Source organism: Drosophila innubila, assembly GCF_004354385.1.
Source record: "Drosophila innubila isolate TH190305 chromosome 2L unlocalized genomic scaffold, UK_Dinn_1.0 4_B_2L, whole genome shotgun sequence".
NCBI classification, from domain to species: domain Eukaryota; kingdom Metazoa; phylum Arthropoda; class Insecta; order Diptera; family Drosophilidae; genus Drosophila; species Drosophila innubila.
The window spans coordinates 12894096-12907792 of NW_022995372.1; the positions used below are offsets into that span (position 1 = coordinate 12894096).

General features: G+C 34.4%; 1 protein-coding gene across 1 annotated transcript in view; it reads right to left on the reverse strand.

Annotated features, from left to right (window-relative positions):
• Positions 1–13697, reverse strand: part of LOC117782220 (disintegrin and metalloproteinase domain-containing protein 10) — a 119476-nt gene that overhangs the window by 41475 nt on the left and 64304 nt on the right.

The window sequence follows — 13697 nt, forward strand, 5'->3', positions numbered from 1 at the left end:
GAAAAGCAAGCAAATTGTAGTCACCAAGGACCAAAGAAGTAAAGCGACTGACAAAGCAGGTACATATACATGTACATATTGTGTGTTGTTGGCTTTTTTTGTACACATTTTTCCACTTTCGCAAGCATGCTTTCATCCTCATCATATACTTGCACTGATTTAACTTTTATTTTCGCTTTTTGTGCATAATTTTTGGTTGAGCGGATGTTGGTGGAGCCGAACGAATGCAGGCGGATCTGTTGGCCAGGCCAAAGCGCATTAAGTCCTTAGCTTAAAGGCAACAGCAACAATACAAGCAAGCAAACAAACAAACAAACAGGCAGCTGTAATAGCAGCAATTACAACAGCAATAGCATTCCATACACATAGGCGCCCACATGGCACATGCATGTATAAATATACACACATTTACACATACTCAAACAGTTGCAGTCTTCCTATTCTTAGCACAAAGACAAAGGCACATTAGCAGCTGCTTCTGTTCTTGTTGTGCTGTTAGAGTTTGTTGGGGGGCGTGTACCCAACTCGTTTTTGGTATTCCGACAAGGCAACAGTCTTGAATGGCAACTGGGAGGCAGAGATTACCCCCAAACTAATGCAACATCAAATAGCCCCACATGTTCTGTTTCACTCTCTGTCTTTATCTCTCTCTGGTCTTCTATATGTATTTGGGTTGCTTTTAGCCACCCAATTTGTACGCAGCTTAAACATAAAACCCCATAGGAAACGTCTAAGCCGTTCTACCAAGTGACAGCAGCTGCCTGGGACAACAATTTTAAACTCTGCGGCTCAGCGCAGTTGATTTGCTTACTTGTACCTTTAAATTATTTAATTATCGTTATTTAGAATTTATAAAAATATAAAAATAATGTTAAAACGCATTAGATGAGAATATGAAAAATTCTCAAATAAACCACATGAATTTGTATTTATATGTTTACTTACACAAGTTATGCAAGTGTAAGAAATCAGCTTACGAGAAAAATACATAGTCTGGACATTTAAATCATTTATATTTAATAATTTGATTAGGTGACAATTTTTCAAAGTCAAAAATTTCCATTCATTTTACAAATATTTATACAAAATCATAACTAACAAGTATTCTTGTTGCACTGGAATGATAAAATTAACAAATACAAATACAATGTACTCATACTTCAGCTACATTTTACACCTAGATTTAAAATTTCCAATTTTCGTATTTATGTACGTGTTTCATAAGCATGTTAGAATATATATTACATTGCGTTTCTACTATAATTTTGTGTTAATAATAACATATATTTTTCCACTTTTAAATTATTTAATTTTGCTTGATAGGCAACATGTGAATACTAAAACTTATTTATTTATTTCAGACGGATCGATATTTTAATATTTTTTAATAGTCAATTATGCTTATGTTTTTTTTGTTATTCTTAAGATATTTATATGTTTCCCAATTCGGTTTTTTTGAGTATGCTGATGTATGTTTTCAATAAAAAACATTTCCTGCAAATGCACAATAAATATTTTAAGCGCGTAGTCAGTGATTCATAAATATTCTCGAATGAAATGCATGAGGAAAAGACAACATACACTTAAACATGCAATTACCGCGTAAAGTAAATCAGCTTAAATGAAAATTAAACCAACAAAAGCAATGAAGCCACATAAAGGCTGCGACCAAAAGAAAATGATGGAAACATTTTTTAACTGAATTACATTTTTATTTTTATATGTATATACTGACCACATTTGAATTTAAGTATATATGAGTAATCCGTTGACGGGACTACTGTAACTCGACTTATACACAACGTCCTCCGACTGTGCACTTGTCAGCCAACATATTTCTGCTCTGTTGGTTGGCTACTATTTATGGCAGTTGTCGTTTGACGGGAAGCGGGCCAAATAGAACTCCCTTCAAGTGGCACCCCGACAGTGTTTGAGACATGTTTATACTTGTTATTTTGACTGCTGCTGTTTCAGCCAAAAACTCATTTCGATAATGTGTTTTGCAGAGTTACAAACAACCCCAGCAGAGCTGAAAGCCATACAACTAGACAAAAGTGAACTAGCGCAATGTTTTTGCTGGTTACCGCATCAAATTTTCGTGATAACAAAATTATATATCTGGGCATCAAGAACTTTGCCAAAGTGCATAAAAAATGAGCATAGCAATCAGCAGATTATGTGGCGTATGTGTAATGAGTCACAGCACAGGGCGTATGCGTAATAATTTTTTTGTATGTTTCTACAGCACTTCACGTATTATGCCCTCAACATTTAAAAGCATTTTTCGGTTAGCCTTGGTTTGTTAATAAGCTGCTCAAGTGTTGACTGTGTCAAATTGGAAATTGGATTGCCTGATGGAGTACAAAGTTTAAGAAAAGGAAGCGGAAGGGGAAGTGGTGCCAGCATCCGTATTAGACGGCTGTCTGTAAATTTCCTGTGCAACAGACTGTGCGCGATTGGTGGGCGGTTGGTTAAGAGCATTTTGCCATTAGCTCGCTGACTGTCAATTTGCATAAACATAGCTGAAGCTCCTACAAAACTCAACTTGGCTCAATTTATTAACAGAGTAACAGCAGCAGCAGCAGCAGCAGCAGCAGCAGCAGTTCCCAGAACTTTTGCAAATTAAGAGGAAATTGTACACCCCAAAAAGAAGCAGCCCTAATGAGGCAAGTTGGCAATAATTTTTGTTAAGGTTTCTATTAATTACAAATAAATTGATAGACTCTGAAAAGCTGAAAGTTACTGTAAGAAGCTCTTAAAATATTTAAAAACTTTTTGTCTATATATACAAATTTTGTATTTTTTTTTTTGAAGCCACTTTAAAGGAAATATTCTAGCAACTAAATCCAGCTTAGTATTTCAAACATTTGTTTTCTAGCCCATTGACTTTGAGCCAGCAAATAAGAGTATTGATGCCAGTTCAATTGGTTCACTCCAAAATAATTACCATATTAAATTGTTAGAGTTTGAAAAACTTTACCCAGCTGTAATAATCAAGACAAAGTTGACCACATGCCCAAAAGGCTGCATATCGAGAGATAACGCCAAAGGCCACAACATCAGAGAGAGAGAGAGAGAGAAGGAGCAAATTGAAGGAGTCACTCACTGGTTGCCTAAACCGGCCAATAATCCGACACGACACAGGCAAAGTGTGAAGAGAGAAACTGCAAGCAACTTGGCGACGATGTTCGGTAAGTTCAAAGCCAGAGCAAAGTAACTAAGAAGCGATACAAGACAGACAGCCAAGGGGCGAAAGTCTGGGGACAACAACAGCTAACAGCTAGAAGCTGGCTAAGGCGCCTCAAATCATGCAATAGAGAGAAAGAGAAAAGTTTGCCTTGTAATGCATTACAAGCAATTTCACTTGGCAGTGCCACAAGAACAGCAACAACAACAACAGCAAGAACAGCAACAGCAACAGCTCAACTTCTGTTTAAAGCAAAGCGAGTCAGAGAAACTGAGCAAACGCCACATCCATCAGAATATTCGCCAACTTACAGTGAACTAAATAACCCAAGAAAATGTTATCCCTCTTCCTGTGCCCCCGTCCATGCTGAAAGCATTCTGTATAGTGGGCGTTGCTTAACTGGGTCAACATGGACGGCAGGAAGGCTTTCCATGTTATTGTTTAGCCAATTGCAATTGTTAAAGGTTCGTGCATATGGGGAGGGCCGAGGGGAACTCGGTTTTGGTCTCTACATGTTTATTATATTGAATTTATGTTGTGCTTTGTATGCAAGCGACGTTTCGGCAAACCAAACGACATCCACAGCAAACCAACCCTCCCATACCCTTTTCCAAAACAGTTAACACAGTGAGCGAAATGGAAATGGCAGGCAACGGTTGTTTGCAATTGCAGTTTGCCTCTCCGCGGTTCCTTGTACTTGTATGTGTGTGGCTTTCATTGCGCGTGTGTGTGTGTGTGTGTGTGTGTGTGTGTGTGTGACATATGCTTTGTCAACGCTTTTTGGGTCTCTCGCGCTTGGGTCACGAAATGGTATATGAAGAATGTATTATGTTTATTGACCAAGCTTTTTCAATTTACATAAATATATGAAAGAGAGATGTTAAAAAGAAATGTGCTAAAAATGAGCAAGCTGTTAATAACAGTATTGGGTTGTGTTAGGCAGATGTTAGTAAAAGCACAATTTAAGTAAAATATTTATATTTAAAATATATATGTTTTGTCTTTAGAATGATATTAAAATAAATTAAAATCCCTGTTTCTAAATAAATATATAATAATAAAAAATAAATCAAAATATTCAGATAGACTGTAGTATAAAATTATTATTATTTATTTATTTATGGACACATATACCAAAACTACAAAAAAAAAAATATAGATTCTACTTATTTTGTATCTTATTATTAAAATTAAACATTTTTTGCGAGAGAGAAAAAACGATAGATTTTTTATATACTTGGCTGTTAGACTGTAACTTATATTGCAACGAATTTCTTAACTATTTATGTATTTTACTCAGTAGTCTGTCCAACCACCAACCTCCAACCACCCAAAGAGCAATTAGAAATGCAATTTGGGTTGCACAAAGATGTCACTTAAAACGAATCGCATCAAATAACTTAACCTAACTATCAGCAGACTCAAGAATGTGTTAAGCTGGCCTTTGTCCAGGTCAAACAGAAAATTCCTACTGAATATGCAAATACTCGTAGAGAAATGTTTATAAATCTGGCAAATCTCAAGCAAATGAACGAAAATAACAGCATTTCATTGCATTTAGCAGGAATTTACGGAATTTATCTACCGAATAATTGACACGGCCTTAGTCTTGGCAAATTCAAAACGCAAAATGCAGAAACCAAAAAGCCCGAAAAGTAGTTGAACGGCAATATGTAAGTGCAGCTAAGAAAACTGCAAAAACAAATATGCCAAGGATAACAAACAAAGGATGCCAAGATGTATGCAATATTTGAGAAATGCCAAAGTTTAAATTGCAATTAACAGGAAGGAATTTCTCTTTCTCTCTCTCTTGCTTTCTCCTGGAGGCATTTCTGCTACGTATTTATATAATCTGCCTCACTTGGAACAATGTGTATTTGTGTGTGTGTGTATGTGTGTGTGCATATCTGTAATCAATATTTAATGAATTTCTATCCTGTCGTCCAAATGGCTGGACAGCAATCTAAAATTATTAGACATAATCAACATCCAAGCCATGAACAGGCCAGGTTAAATTAGTGTTGAAATTTGTCTTCGTCTACGGGAGAAATTAATTAAATTATTGTGCCTTCGCCTTGATGTGATGTTACATATATGAAATTTATATAAATATCTATCTAAGTCAATTATTTTCTTAGCATGTTCTTACATTTCAGCAAAAGACATGAAAATATGCAATACGAAATCAATTATAACAACTGGAGGGCAGTTGAATCTAACACGGAAAAATTAAAATGATAAAAGTTTTCTTTTTCATTATAAGAAAAAAATTAATTAATTGCAATTAGGATAAGACATGCAATTTATTTATACTTGGAAATTAATTAAGAAAATATTTATTTGAAAAAAACTTAGTCTTCTATTAAATTTAAATCTATTTAATTGTTTTTTATCCACCTCAATTTGCAATCTCATTTTTCATTTTCAATCTCTTTCCATATTCAACCCCAATTTTCTCATACGCACCTCAGACAGTCGTAGAATATTGCAAACAATAACATCATCATAAAAAACACATTCAATCGAAACGATTATGTTGAAGCGGCGCCCACTCAAGCTTTGTCTGCTCATTCTACCAAAATAGTCATATTTGTGACCCTGGCCAACGTGGCGTATGAGCATTTTTGTTGCGTCAGGCTTAGCACATCATCAGTGGAGAATGCGACACACCAAAAATTCTATTTATGCAAAATGTATGTATATATATTTTTATACAAGCACCTCCCCGAAGGCCTTTTAACCTTTTTGTGTAAATGCGGGTCATCTGTAGTTTGCTAGTAAACAAATGGGGAACAACGAAGAAAAATACAAATAAAAAGGCGCACGAACAAGTAAAAGTAATCATAAATTGTTAATAAAGTACACGCCTTCTATGACATAGTCACAGTGCACGCCCCACCGCCATTTTCCGGGAAGCCCCTTTCCAGTTCTGACCAAAATTTAAAGCCACTTTAGCCCTTTAGTCTGAAGCGTGTGATTTGGGTTTCTGGTTCGGTTTTCAGTTGTTGTCTCTACCCATGCACTTTGTTTATTTGCCGGGCTGTACCAACCGCAGAGTATGGTGAGGGAAGCGCCTTTAGCAGCCCAAACAGACAGTTAGCGACCAAACACACACGCGCACACAAATATAGTCACATACACGCTTAACCACACACATCTAAGCTGAGAGTTTAACTTATGGATTATGGGCGTGACCCATGCACAATGTGTGTGTGAGATACCAAAAACAAAAATTGTTGCCTACATTTGGGCGTTCGAGATAACATTAGCATCCATGTGTGTGTCTGCGTGTATTCGTTGGCTACTATTCGAGTTTTCGAATTTTTTGGTATACTTTGAATATCTGCTTTTGGGCTCATAAAAACCTGAACCATTAATTTGCAGTATAAAATATCTCCTAAAAAATTGATTTCCTATTTTGGTTTTTTGTCTTAATATTTATTTCCAATTTAAATTTTTAAAAAATTAAAAATTTGCTTAAAAAAAGTAAACTAGCCAAAATAAAAAAAACAGTATATTGTGTAGACTTTTATTGCAAAATAAAAACAATAACTGAATCGATTTAAAATAATAACCATTAAGAATTTATAAATATTAACTCCCTTACTCAGGCAAATGAAAAGCTGATTGTTGTGAAGCTATTTGTTGTCTACTCTCTTGAATTAAGTACAATTAATTATCTAAATACCCGTAAATAGCTTCAAAAATTAATATTTCGCACTTGGTACTTGATAGCACAGAACTTGAGAAAAACCGCAAAGGAAATTAGAATAAAAACACACTAATCAACACGGCGTATAATTAACGACGAAACCAGTCCAAATTGCGACAAATTAAAAGTAACAAGAAATTGTTGAGACTTCTTATAAAAACAAAAAAGCAAAAGATAAAAGTTGAAGAGAAAGCGACTACGAAAACGAAAGAGAAGAGCAGAGATGCAAAGTGCCTGAGAAAATCTATGTATTATAAACTAAATGAAGGCAGCTATAAAGTAATTTAAATGTCGACCAGTCGAGGACCAAGCCCGTCATCAGCTTCAAATGACAGTTTACATACATTTAATGAGTGTCAGGCTCCGGGAAAAACTCGTTAACAGCACTGGACACAAAGGAACTCGATGGCAATGGGGCTTGAATAGCACAGCATAAAAGAAAAGGTAGCAAAGTTTCATGAAAACCCAGCGAACGCATACATACACACACACACACATACACAAAATGGACAATGTTCATTTGCAAGAAAACTGAGGAAGGGAAGTGGAAAGAGATGGAGTACGATCGATGTTGCCATTGTTCGCGCTGTCAACGTGGATAACGTCGTGTCGCTGGGCTAACGCCAATCATTCAACTGATTAGTTTGATTTTAGCGTTTCGCTATTTCCGTTATCAACGGAGCTGCAATGGAAGAGACCAATAGAATACATAGATACAACACGAAGAACACGAAGTTTGAGTTTGGAATGACAGAAAATACTTCTAGACAATGGCCAAGAGCAGCGCAAAAGACACAAAAAACAACTGGTGTGGCAGTAATTGGGCACTGAGTGCGACTGGTGACTGGTTTGAGGAAGGCGTGGCCAATCGGTCCATTCGCCCGGATGTGGGCGAGCGTAACAATTATGGACACGGAGCCAGAACCAAACGTAACCATCACTAATTGCTTGACTAGTTAGCATTTGGCTAAATGTCTCCCTGTTTCCCTTTTGGTCTTACTTTTTTCTTTTTCTTTTTTGTGAAGCAACTTGAATTATTGATTAGGTTATTTTTGGGGAACCAGAGAATAGAGCATGTTTACGAAATGGGATAAGCCGCAGAGGAATGCAACAATTCATTATGAATTGTGGAATAAAGTTTAATTATTTTAGCGACATTGATATACGAGTACATTTTAAATTTCCATTTAAAATTCGAATTTTAATTTTTAAATATAATTTTGGAAACGTTTAGAAGACTCGTTTTTAAATCTCTATTTATTATAATTCAAGAATAATTGTATGGAGTATTTTGGAACAATCAACAATAACAATTTTTTAAAAATATTTAAATCTACTTTTTTGATTGACTCAAAACATAAAAGGTCTTTAATTTTCCATCGATGTTTCTACAATAACACGAACAACACCGGCTAAGACCTTATACACATACTTATATTGATTACTGTGATGCATAAATTTGCAGAATCTTCTGTATTCTATCTATCTGTATTGTATCTAATCAGTGCAAAGGTAGACAACAAAAGGTACTTGAGACTTGAGCAAACAATCATTGAATACTAAAACAATTATGTTGTTGTACCTTAATTTGAGTGAAAATTGTAGAATGGATGGTTATGACAACAGTCACAGGTTCAACATCCAGTATCATCTATCAAAAGCAGAAAATCGAGTGCAGTATGCAAATATAAAGCTCCATATTTACCTTGTTTATTATTTATTTATGATGGATAGATGTCCATGATGGGCTTTGGAAATGCTCAACTTGGCAAATAATACACAATTGATTGGTTTTCCCCAACTGAAACCAACTCCATTGGGACAGACAACCAATTGAATAATTTTCATTCGATGACTCAAATTAATGAGCAATAAATGCGTTGGGTTGTAATCATTAAATAAGTCTCTTTCGGTCTCTTTCTATCTTTTAATAGTAGCTTGAAATTCATGGTATTAGATTTACATCTATTTAAATTGCTGGACAAATATAAATATAACTAGTTCACAAGACATTTTCTCCAAATTTACAGTTCTCAATTTTAGTTGTTGTTCATTGCTTTTAAACAAAATTCAACTTCAAAGAACAATTTGACAAGTGAATTCAAATAAAAATCTTTGAATACTTTGGATAATTCTCTGTTACAGACATCATCAACATTTTAACGTTCAAAGATATAGCAAAGTTTTGTTGGACTCTGGAAATCTTGTAGGTTACATTTAAGTGGCACAGAGCGCAAAGTTTTTGTGGCAGCTCCAGCCACTTGAAAGTGGCAGCTGCTGCAAAACTATTTAATAGTTGCACGTTGCAACATTTGTAAGCCGAGTCAAACAAAAAGCATCAGCAACTACTACTGCAACTATGTTACAGCCAACAGCAAACAGCAGCAACAATGTGACAAATGTTCAGACCAAACATCACATTAAAAAAAAAAAAGAACAAAGAATGAATGACGGAAATGCTATCCAATCACAGACTCTGAAGGCATGCAAACTATGCTAAGAAGAACTTTTCGCTTTCCTTCCATCAAAAAAAATAATATTCTTGCAATTGAACAAGCAAAATAAAAAATACTGAACAAAATTTGGAAAGAGGAAAATATTAAAAAGGACAAAAATATACACTCAGCAGTGAACATGGGGCCAACAATCAAGAAATAACTAAAAAAAAAAAACTTTTGTCTATTTCTTTTTCTGAAATAAACAACAAATGACAGAGCGCCAGGAATGAAGCATATGAATAAAGTTTCAAATGTGACCGAGCATGCAGAAACTTTTGTTTATTTGAACAACTACTGCGCGCAATGTTGCATTGTTGCATTTCTTTTTGTACTATGTCTCCTCTCACACTTACTGTTAAACAACAGTGTTGAACAACGCACGTTATGCACAATAATTGGGTCGAAGGTTAACACATAAAAGTCTACCATGAAATTGTTTTATTAGTATGGATGGTAATTAAAATGAACCAGTGAGGGAGAGAGGAAGATAGACAGGAAGACAGAGAGAGACAAAAAGTTAATTGAAAGTTTATTATAGCATTGTAGTACACCTAATGTATTTTAAAGTCATCCACTTTTTGCAACCGTTCAGAGTCACAGTTATTATTAAACTTAAAAGTTATACTGTTACTGTCACTTACTGTTGAATACTTATCAGCTACAGTAACTGTAACTGCTACTATTTTAAACGCTGTATTTGTTATACATTGTATGTATGTATATAGAGCAAATTTTATAGATATTTATTTTAAGAATTCATTAAATCACTACATTTGCGGTAACTGTTACTGTTACTGATATTGTAACTGCGACAGATACCTTTATCGATATTTACTTCAAGAACTTCTAAACTCCTGAAAACTTTATTCCCTTCTTTCCCTTTTTTAATTTTAACGTCAAGAAATTAAATAGGGGTTAAAGCTACATTTTCTGCAATGATCGTAGGGTTAAAAAATTACTCTCACATAATAAAAAAAAATCATACATTTTGTTTTAAAACAAAATTTATAGATCTGTTATTATCTCCATTTAATACCTTGCAAACTCTACTGTTACTCACAGCATTTGCGCTACGGAAATCACTATTAAAAAAAAATTTTACTGTACAGTAGAAAATCAGAAAAAAGGTAACTTATGGAAGAATGAAGAACACAAAGACTTGCAATCTATTCGAATTACAATTTACAGAACGCGTCACACTCACAAACACACAAAAATAGACTGCAAATTAGAAAAGTTGTCATCCCCGTTGGGTAGATTTTTGTGTGTCCTGTTGTCATCGTTGTTGTTGCTTGTTGTTTTCAGCTTAGAGTTCTCAACTGCATACAAAATGTAAAACTATATGTATTTCTACAAATAGTTTGGTTTAGTTTTCTATTTGCTAAGCGCCGCCCATTTTTATGCAGTGATAGCAATCAAAAAGTATCAACAGCTGTATAGTAAAAGTTAATTTATTTGTTGCTGTGACTATTTGTTTTTTTTTTTTTTTTTTTTTTTTTTTGGCCATCACTGAAGTTTGTGGCTTGCCAATGACATTTGAAGCGCATTCCCAACTTTAGAAATTGGGGTGCAAAATGTGTTGCACAATTGAACTGAAAAACTTTGCTAATTGCTTGCTTGCCCGACTTGCGGCTGGATGAAAAATTGCAGACAAATGACTAAATGTAAATAAATTTAAAATCCAAAAAAGTAAAGTAATGGATTACAGTTATGTAAATTCTCTCTGCCTCACTGTCATTTATTCTTGATGGACATACATTTAATGAACTTTAAATAACTTGAAAAATGTATCAAATACTTTCTGTTTTCGATTTTACAACCTCGCTCAACGTCAGACCAAAGTTATACATTTTTTTCTACTCAACGATGTTAATCAAAAAAATAAAGTCCCAAATAACGAGGCTTGTGCAAAAATAATTGAAGGACATACATATTTCTTTTAGGTTTAAAATTTAAATTTAAATTTCAAATGTTTACAATGTAGGTCACTACGTGATATGAAAAATAAAACGCAAATACCTTTATTAAAAAACACAATTAACAGTCATATACATGTACCACATATATTAACATAAGTGAAAATTATATATGCACACTGTTAATAATTTTAAGTTTCGATCCAAACTAATCTCAAAGTTGTAAGCTTTTAATTTCTCTGAAAAATAGCATAAATAATTAATATTAATAATATTATGGTTTTATCATGCTACAAGTAATCGAAATTAATTGCTTAGAATTCTATGAAAACTATAATAAAAGTCGATTAAAATGGTTAAAATTATGATTTAGTCTAAAATCGATAAACCAATCAATGTAGAAGTACTATTCAGAGAGTTTTGTATTCAAATTTTCTGCGTGTTTAGTAATTCTCTTTAATTTTTCTTCGGCTACAACTTTGTTAGATCTTCTTTAACCAAGACAGAGCCGACTGCATAAGACTTGAGTCAACTGAGAATACAGTCAATAAAAGCCACAGCAACTTGCGTTAGGCAAGTTGAAAAGTGTTTGCATAATGAAACAATAAGGCATAAGAGAAGCTACCGGCTGAGAATGCCAATCGAAATGCTTCTGAATACAACAAAACAAACAACTACAATAATACCAAGAAAACCATTTGTTGTTAGTTTATAAAAGAGATCGAAACAGGCGGTTGAACCCAGGGAAAACCGACAGCTACAAAAATTAATATAAAACTACACAGCACTGACCTGCATTCCAGCTAAACGTGTAAAGTAAGTCGAAGTTCCAATGGAGTCGCAAACGGAAATGAACAAAATTGGCAACAGCGCAGGGGAAGAGGGAAGTTAAGTTAGCGCCAGGACAGCACAGGGGTAAGGGTAATTGAAGGCAACCATAAGCCAAAGCGGATAGCTAAAAAAAAAGTTTTTGTTTTTTTTTTTTGTTGCTGCACAAAAGTAAGCTAACTTAGACATGAAAACAAACTGAAAAGCAAGGAAAACTTTTGGCCACTTCGTACACCGTACTACTCATAGGTAAACAAAGGCCGAGTGGAAAAGTAGTTGGCAATGCACGAACAGCGCCCACATGAAGACGTGACAACAACAACAGATTGAAAACAGTCATTTACAAGTCGAATAGTAAATACTCTTAACTCTAACATAAAAATATTACATAATAATTTCTGTCAAAAAGTTTAATGCCGAAAATAAACATTGACCCAAAAAACATAGGCTATAGAAAAAGGTATTGACATACATCGTAGAAATATAAATATAGATTTTGATAAAGAAATCTATAGACCATGGAAAAAAATGTTGCTACAGATATAGGTACAAAAATATAGATTTAAAAATATTTAAAATTTAACAAGCAATAAAAGCTGGGACTTACAAGTCAAATATTAAATATTATTGCTCAAAATAAATATGTACATATAAATACAAAAACATGTATAGTTTAAGATACAAGCAAAAAAATATCTATAGATTTAGATGTCTTTAAGAATAAATACAATGTTACATATTTCATCATCGATTTAAAATAATTTAAGTTAGGGCATAGAACCTGCATGGAATTGAAAAATGAAAGACAAGTTGACGTCGACTTCATTTCATGATTAAGTTACCCATATCGATTTCCTTTCAACAGACTTTATGATGATGAAAATGGAAGCCGCAGGAACTGAGCCTGCGGTTGTCAAGCCAAACCAGAAGCAGTCCTAACATGTGCGACTCTCTGACTCACCAAGCCCACTCAATGATGGCGCCATCGTCGCCCCATTCAAAACAATAGCTTCCGTCACCGTTCCTGACTCCTCATCGTCATCACCGTCAACGTGTCTGTCTTATGCCCAAAGAAAGGTTGCAAAATAGGAATAAATTGTGCACAAAATGTAATTGTTGGATAGCATCTTGGGCTCGGTTTCGTCACATAAGTCGAGTAAACAAATCAAGAAAGTCACACAGAGTTGAGCACAGTGGCACAAAACGTTGTGTACATGTATAGATGATGTGTTAATGATTCGAAAACGAGGGTATATGTTTACCAACTGGACCAAGTTATGCATCTGCTAAATGCCATCAAGGCAACCCTTTAAGCAAAGAGAAATTGAGAAATTGTTGTTCAGTATAGTTCATATTGTTTTGGACTTGTATACTTAAATAACTGCGATAGTAAGTAATATTATCATTCAAAGTATATAAATGACTAACACTTTTCTCTCTTCAAAAAGCATTTATCTGAACGGTCATTCTCAAGAAATTCTCTTGTATAATACAGCTGATAAGTAAATTCTTGAAAGAGAGCTTAAGACTTCACTTGAAAAATTCGAGCTCAGCCA